This window comes from Netta rufina (genome assembly GCF_964035555.1).
Source record: "Netta rufina genome assembly, chromosome: 20".
Classification (NCBI taxonomy): Eukaryota; Metazoa; Chordata; class Aves; order Anseriformes; family Anatidae; genus Netta; species Netta rufina.
The window spans coordinates 7,848,089-7,857,044 of NC_140144.1; positions in this window are offsets into that span (position 1 = coordinate 7,848,089).

Here is an 8,956-nt window from a genome sequence, read left to right on the forward strand (position 1 = left end):
CTCCGAGCTGTGACCTTCAGCCTTGCTTGGATTTCTCAGTGGAGCAGATGCAGGAAAAATCCTTGTGGGAATAGGACATGGCACCTGCTGCAAGAGCAGGCTTATTTATAAAGCACCTCTAAAGATTTCCAGCTGCTGAAATAGCCTTTGGAGGCTGCCCGTCTGAGACAGAGACAAGGTTGTGCCGTGCCATTGCTGCTCTAAACAGCTCTGCAGGAAAAGCACTGATCTCGTGGAGGCATAAGGAAATCTTAAACTCCTGTTTGCCTCCCAAGCAGAGCCGTGCTGTACCAGGGTGTTCTTTACCAGACAACCCTTTGTACAGGAGTTGGAACTAACAGTCACAATGGTTTGTAAGAAAGCAGCCTGGATTGTTGTTATTCTTGGAATTGTTGTTGGTTTTTGGCAGTGAAATAGTCAATTCAGGTGATGTCCGTGTTGTCCACAGAGAGTTTTCTTGTGGGGAGAACTGGTGAACTGTAGCAGGCACAATCAGGCTGTGAATACATGGAAGTTAAGTTACATTAACTAAGCAGATTTAGAAAATGCATTGCTTAGCATCCATTTTCAGATTTTTCCCATCATTTTATACAGCTGCCAGTGAGAAATTGTTATGAAAAACAAAACAAACAAAAAAACAGGCAAAAAGATGGAGCTTTTCTAGTATGCACCATGACTGACATGCACTTCACATGTCAATGGTGTTTTTTCCTTTGAAATATGTAATCTCAGGAGAAAGCTTCCTGCCAGCTTCGGCACCTACTTCTAGTTACTCCAGTTCCTGGGCTGTAAGCTCTAGAAGATGCTTAAGCTACTCTTTCTTGATGGCACAGCAGAGAGCAAAACCAGGCTAAGAGCAACTCTTGTTAATTTCTGAGAAGATAATTCTTCCTGCTTTTAAACCAGGTGAGAGGGAACAACACACTTAAAATATAAAATATTACATGGAATAGGAAGCAGTGTCACAAGGAGAGGGGCAGGTTAGAAAAACTGTTAGTAAAACAAAAGACTATTAGAAGTATAAAGTGTAGCAGGTAAAAAGAAATCTTAAGATGAGGCCACTGGTATGTATCTGAGGGCTGAATTGAATCTTATTATTCTTACCGGCTTTCAGAAACCTGCCCTCTGAGACAGCTTTTTGTCTGTCAGTCATATTGTGGGGCTGCATGGTACATACAAAGGTATTTCTTTTCCTGAGTGTCATTGCGGAGCAGCAGGGCAAAGAGTAAAGGATTTAGGAGAATAACCTGCATCCCAGAAAAGTACCGTCCCCTCAGTCCTCCCCCCTTCCCCTGTAACCCTTAGCAGGATAACAACTTCTGTAGCTCAGGATGGAAACATCATTGTATCCAGCCAGCTTCTTCTTCATCAGAATATTTTCTTGCCCTCATGTACTATGCATTCAATGTAAATACTGAACTTTCATTATTGCCGATGTGATTTCTGCACATGGAGCCACGAGAGTCTGAAATAAGAGGTCTAGAGCCCTTCTACTTTAAATGCTAACTCCTGCAACTAGTGTGCTGGAAATGAAGAGCTATCTCATTGTATATGCAATATGTAAGTAGTTTGACAAGGATGTCTCTTTACAGCTTAAGTGTCAGCTCTGAATAGATGGATTGGGGGTCCTGAAAGACACGCTACACATCTCTGCATCATCGTTTGTAAAAACTTTAGTAAGTATCTTAAATTCCTTGCACAGCAATACAAGCAACTGCCTCAGCTTCTCAAGGGCACTATACCTTTGATAATGAATGTATTTAAACAAAAGGGGGAAAAAAAACCTTTGCTGAATATAATAGAATGCAGCTTTCTACTTTCATATTTCATGGGACATGAAGGTTCATCATTTATTGAAAATAAGATGTGGACCATCAGTAACATCCTGTCTAGATTTCATTTTCAGAGTGAAATGCCTTTGCAGTAAAATTACAAGAAACTGCTTTTCTCAGACAAAACCCTTGTGTTCAGGCTGTGTTGCAGCATTTTCTTGACTATTTTCTCCCTTTTGCTGTGCTCTGCTATAGCTTATATTGCCAGCTGAGAAATTTTTTTGCAAATCTGATTTCTCCTTTATGTTTAAAAATTATATACTGCATGGGGGCAAGTTTCCATAAGCCTTCAGGACTTCAGATTTACTGCTACTCCTCACTGGCCAACAGGCAAATTAATTTGATTAGAGCGCAACCTCCAAGAGAGAAGTCCAATCAAGAAGTATTTGGGGTCAGCTCATGAGTGAGCTCCCCCCAGTACATTACACTCCCTATTTCATGAGCTGAACTCAGTGTACACAAGCAGCATCTCCAGCTATTGCCTCACCTGTCACAAGACATCTTCATTGCAATAGGAGGACCAAAGCGTGTGCTGCCGGCGAGCTCACATCCTGCAATAATAGGCACTGCTAAACAAACCCCGCAGGGGGTATCAGTGAGCTGATGTGAATGAGGCAACTGAATGTCAAACCCCAGGCACGAGCACCCAACAAAGAGGGCTAAAAGTGACAGCTGATCCCTATTCCGTGGCAACCAACGGATGCCAAACAATGCTAGGGGTGGGGGACTTTGAATGAGGCATAGAAATAGCAAACAGCATTTCATAGGGACAGAAAAAAACAGGAAAATTACCATCAGTTTCTGAGATAGTTCTCTTGCCTACAGTAGTTCTCTGACATCCAACCTAAATTGTGCAATGGATGCATTCCCAGAGGATGAGACTATCAAATCAATTGACTGCACTCACATCACCTTGCAAGGTGATATTTGCTGCTCTCACAAACTAACAGGGCTGCTGGGTCAGTGTCTTGAGGACAGATCTCAATGGAAACCTTCTGTGCTGCAAAATGTTGTTTGGGTGGCTCAGAAGCTCTGTTTCCTTAGAATCAATATGGGATTAATGCAGCAGTGCTATATTGGAGGCACCAAGCTCTGGGAGATGCTAGCTGTAAGATGAGATATGGAACTGAAGTGTACTTGTAATGCCTACTTGTAATATTTTAACAATTCAGCCGCAGCTTTGTACGGCAGGTTATTAGCTGGGCTGCATAAAGCAATTCTAGCCAGAGCAACTGAGTTCTCTCACTCTGAACCTTGCCCCCATATTTTTATTTCTGTATAATATTCCTGACTTGAGTTCTTGCATGGCATTGCTATGCATTATTAAACTCCCACTATTTTCTACTCCAGAAGTGGCTGCATTTAGGTTTAGGTGAACTTGCTGTGGAGAGGTTAATCTACAAAAATACTATATAAGTGCAAACTATTAATTACTGCTTTTGTATTTTTAAGTTGGGAAGCCGTGGCTGCAGGGAAAAAGTTGGTACGTTGGCTCTCTAACTTATTAAATTCTCTTACTTACCCTGTCAAAGAACAATTTGGTCTCCTTCTTTACTCTTTTTCTTTCCTTTTTATTTCTACTTTTTTTATTTTTGCAGAAAAACACAATGATCAGATTGTTTATCTGTTTTTCTCACAGTGAATGGTTTCCTTTGGGTTTTGTTCAGAAGATTAGGATCTCTTCTCAGAGCTGGTCCCCAACTGTATTCACATTTATGAACCCATACAAAGAACCATAAAGAGTAATATATAGCCTGATGATGCAACAGGCTGGGAGACAAAAAATAGCCCATTAATGGGACAAAGCTAATCAATACTAATAGCAAAGACAAAGATTTTGAAAGCATCTCAATGAAGTCAGGCACAGGATTACCAGTCAGTCAATGAAAACTGAAGTGTGCCTGGGGGGAGGTTGGGGGCAAGATGGGGAAGAGAGACCAGGGCCCTTTTTGTGAGACCAGGATGGATTAGTGCCCCGGGGCGTTACAGCATGTCCCGGCTGCAGCTGGGCGAGGTGGAAGGAACAGCAGTGCTTCAAGGGGTAAAATGCTGACAGCACACGGCAGAGATCAGTTTGGTCTCCTCACTCGTTCTTCCTGCCTCTCTCTCCTTTTCCTGAACTTTTCCAAGTGCAGTTAGGGTGTGAGCAGGAGGATTACTGAGCCCACATCAAGGTGTCTGTGCTCAGCCTTCCTCTTCTGCTGCTAAATTTGCTCACTTTTCAGGACAGAAGGTATTGTGGTTTCATTCCCTCCCTGGCAATAACTAATTCACCCAGGAAGCTGGCAGATTAAAGTGGTTCCTTCTCATTGCTCATCTCCACAAGTAAGATTTTGGATTTGGCACCAAGGTAGCAGTTTTGCATGTGATGCATGGGCTTCCAAACACGGCAGCCAGTTCAACTGCATTCAGAAGAGGGCATCTAAGCAAGTCCTTAATTCTCAGAAACTCTGAGAGTACTGAGCAGCTCTTTGCCCTGCATTTGTGTAGTGCATGGCTGAGCAGAGCCCAGCTACAGAGGCTTAAGCGCTGTGGAATTAGGATCAATAAGGTAAAATAGCAAACAAAGTTTCCCACCCTGCGCATCAGAAGTGTTGCATGGCTTTGAGCTGACAGCAAAGAAGAGGAAGGTTGCTCAGCTGCTGTAGTTCTGCCAGTCCTTGGCCTCTGCTGAAATTGCTACAAAGGCAGAAAATCACTTCAGCTAGCACTAAAGGAAGCAGCAATACTAGGGAGCTGCACTGGGATCATTAGGGTGGTTAATATTCAGCAGGCATATTGCTAAAAAGACACTGCGTGCTAAGGAAAAAAAAAAAAAGCAACAAAACCCAACACAGTGCATAGGTCTTTCTGGCAGAGATATTAACAGGGACTGTTTATTTTTTGTAAAACAGACTGTTAGTATCCATTAAGACCGGAACCACTGCCATGCCACATCTCACTAAGGTCGTTGTGGAGTGGTTGTGAAAGCAGACCTGGGTAATATGGGCCATATTTAAGCCCATGAATTAGAGATTAAATGCTTTTGATTGCTTTACTGGTCTTCCAAAGATGACTTCTCTACTCTGGCACAAAATGCTCCTGTCAAGCTGGCGTTGTGGCTTTGGTCAGGGGTCCAAAATAAAGAGGGCTAAACACTACCCATGCCTGCGCATACATACAGAGATAGATCTTCTGCAAGAAATCTCATTTAATTAATTAAAAAATAAATAAGATTAAAGCTCCAGGAATTATTTGGATGGACCCTCTGCAGGAAGTACAGGCTATCTGTCATCATAAATGCACTGTAGCTGTAAAAGGAGTTTTCAATGTATATAGAGACTCTGTAGTCCAAAATGTGTTATCAAGCAGAAAAAGCAAATCCCTGTAAAGGGCCACCTCTTGCTATAATGCAGGTCTTTTCTATAATAGAGTCAGCTCTGATATAGGACTATTGCTGCACTGCAAGCTGTAATAAATATTAATGTGTCAAACTGCACGCCACCTCTATTTCAGGATGGAGGCGAAAGACAGCCTTACAGAAGATGAGTCGCAGTCCTGCTAGGGACCTAATGCATTCCTAGTGCTTTTGTTAAGAAATCTCTCTTTGCAGTGATCCCATCCTGAATTTCTCTAAAGAATTGCCAAAAATTCCACTTCAGTCTACAAGAAAGGCAGGAAATCTGCCTGCGCTTGGGGCAACACCATGGGGGGAGTGATATTTGCACTCCATGCTGTGTTCCTTGCAAAGCTGCCCCAACGCCAGTCCAGCATTTTGTAATGCAACCCCCAAGGTCATTCCTTACAAACTGAAAAGTCATATGTTAAAAGCCCAACATACACCTTCCTGCAAAGAGATGCTGATATTTCTATTGTATTTATTTCTCATGGTGCAAGTACTCTACAAAGAAAACTAAATTTGTATATATCTGCACGTGTCTTATATTTTATAAGCTAATCTTTTCTTTTTTCTTGCCTGCATCATGACACTGCATTAAATATACTTACAGACATGCTTAAGTAAGATTATTGCTAGACCAAACATTTGAATGTATACTTATCTTTAGACAGAATATTACTCTAAACATAGGATATAAATGTAAATAAATATTACACTAAATATTTATGTTTACCATCCCATGTAACAATAGTTTATCAAATATTTACTGCACTACTTACCTGTACTCTTGTGGGCATAACTGCATAGCTACTTATGCTACAGAGTGTTTTTGTGGTTGATTAAAACGCATTTGTGTGTATATCTGCAATGTTTGGTAGGCCTAGTTAAACAGCCACTTAAATAAGCAAGCAGGGAATCTTTCTCTTTTCAAAAAAAAAAAATGAAGCTTGTTATAGATTCTGCAGTATTCTCTATACGGAGCTCTTATTAACATCATGCTAGATTAGATATCAGTGAGCAGCAGGGTATTTTTAAAGTGTTGGGATATCATGCACAGTGTTACTCTGAAAAAAACAAAAAATAAAAAAAAAAACTTTGATTTGTAATGAGCCTCGATTGTGAGTTTCAGCTCACAATACATCGATGAAAGAGAACTACACAGAAATGTTTCTGTCCAGGCATAATCCTGTTAGGTTAAGAGGCAGGAGAATATCAGAAAACTATCCGGATGTTTTCTTCAGCAGAGCTTTAGGTGAGGTTGAGACCTGGATGAAAATCCCACTGTCTCAAATCCCAGACTGAAGAGGCAAGGGGATTACATACTCATACTGCAGGAGGAATCAGGTGGGTTTTAGTGCTTATTCCATCCTCGTTAAACTCATTGCTCTACAGGAAAACACTGTTGCTGCTGTTCACTCCATATAGATTCCAGCAGAAACAATTTTCCTGCAATTAGTCAGCGGTGAAACTCGGTACTTAGGCAACCTTAGGTGGTAGCAATCACAATTCTTAGTCCCTCTGGTCTGTCTCTAAGCAAAGTTTCATATTCTTGTGATGCAAGAGGACTGCATTTTCCAAGAGCAAACCAGCTGTGCTTTTAGAAAAGTCATACAAGACTCCCAACAGAAATGATTACTTTGATTCATATTTAATAGCAAAAATGTACCTGAAAACCTTGTTCATTATGCTCATTAGCTAATTTATTAACAGAAATGCAACAGGAATGAGGAAGAAACAGGAGTCTTTGCTTTTTATGGTAGATTTTAAGCAAATAACCTATTAAGGCAAATAACCAATGGGTTGATGTGGTTGCAATTTCATTAATTTCAAAGAAATTGGCTTTTGTCGGTCAAATTATAACCCAATAGGAGGTTGTTACACTGGAGAAAATCTGGCCTAACACTTCAGAACAACGTAGTATCAGCCAGCAGGGCTGGAGGAGGTGAATTTTGTAAGAAAAAAAAAGACTGCAATGAACATGAAAAAAAAAAAAAAGACCACAAAAGCAAGCCATTAAGTGCTTTTTCATCCTAACTAAGTTCATTGTGAAGGGTGGTTGGGAAAAGGGGTAATATGAGACTTTCTTATTGAAAAAAATATCGATTGTTAGGAATCAATAGCATTAAAAAGCTGTGTCTTAAGCACCAAGCTTTGAAGGACTCCACAAGCTTTTCCGTTCCCTGTCTATTCTCCTGCCAGAACTTTGATAGCTTTAGCCTGCAAACCAGCAAGTGCAGGGATTTGATGGTGGCCAATATATATTAAAAAAATTAAGGTGTCAAGCATGAATTTTATTACATCTGCAATCAGATGTACTTCCTTCAGTCGGCTCATTTGCAATTAAGTCCAGCTGTTCTCAGTAGAAAGGACTCTTCCACGGAAATTGCTGTAAAATTTAATGGGAGGATTTTCCTTGGTGCTTTGTTGTAAATATTGTTTTCCTAATAGGCTTGTAAAGGGCTTTGCTTTCTTATTCAATGGCCAAGAGAATATCTGTAATTTTTCAGGCATTGGAAAATGAATAGGTCAGTGATAAGAGCTCATGAAACTTATAAAAATATTCTCATTATATAGCAATAGCAAAAGCTTTAAACTTGAAGTAGAGGAAGTTTTTGAACTTTTTTTTGTCTGCATAGGTTTGTGTTTACATATGAAGGACTATTTTTTAAGTGACATATCAGACAGGACTGGATCAATATGCTTTATTGGGTTTCTTCTGTCTAGAATCAGGTATGACAACCAGAGAGGTGCACCAGGTTGTAGACATCAGAGAATGATCCTTCATTTCAATATTACACTGTAACATCCCACAAGGGCCAAAATACTACACCATTAACTTACAAAACTTAGTGTTTAGACTACTACAAGAGAATCCAGTTTGGATTTTAAGCAAATGATAAAAATAAGAAACTTTTGTATACCCTTGTTACTGTGTCCACACAGCATCATTTTCCTTTTTGTCACTTAGGCAAAGCTTAGATTGTGTTTTTCAGTTCTTTTTTATCCTTTCCTTTTTTTTTTTTTTTTTTTTTTTTTTTTTTTTAATTTAATCCTCTAGCAGTGCTTTCAGCAACATTTTCAATCTGTGTGCTTCTGTCACTCCTGGAGAACAGCGCCTAAAATAAAACAGTGAGGTTTGTAATTATTGACATTATTTTAAGATGGAATGCTGAAACATTAAATGTAACAAAATGAAACATTATTTTGAGGGGAAATGTTGAGACATGAATGATAGCAAATACTATTATTGTGGATTTATTTTCACCCAAGCAAAAATCAGACTCCCTCTCTAATGGTGAAATATGACCTGGCTCTTGCAGAGGGAGTAATTTGCTAATTTGTTTAATGTTGTTATCTGTGCAGGAGAGCCCTGCAAGAAAAAGAATTGGGAATGGATCAAAAGTGCAGGTTATTTTTGGAGACAGAATTAAACTACTTTTTATTCTTGAAGACAGTGATCATATTCCTGCTTTGGCAGCTGCGAATACTGAGGAGAAAACAACTCCTCCTGGTCGAAAGTTGCGTTATCATTGCTGTATTGGTTTGTGATGCCAGGGGTAAAACTAATGTCCTATCAACAAAACCCTTCTGCTGAGGCAGTGGAAGTCCTTCTGCTAGTAAAGTTTATTTGAACCAGAATAAGTTACAGTAGAAGAAATATCCTTTTGCTACTATACTCATATAGCTACCTTGGCAATTCTTCACGGTTTAGAATCCCATCTCCCATATCTGCAAATAGCAAGAG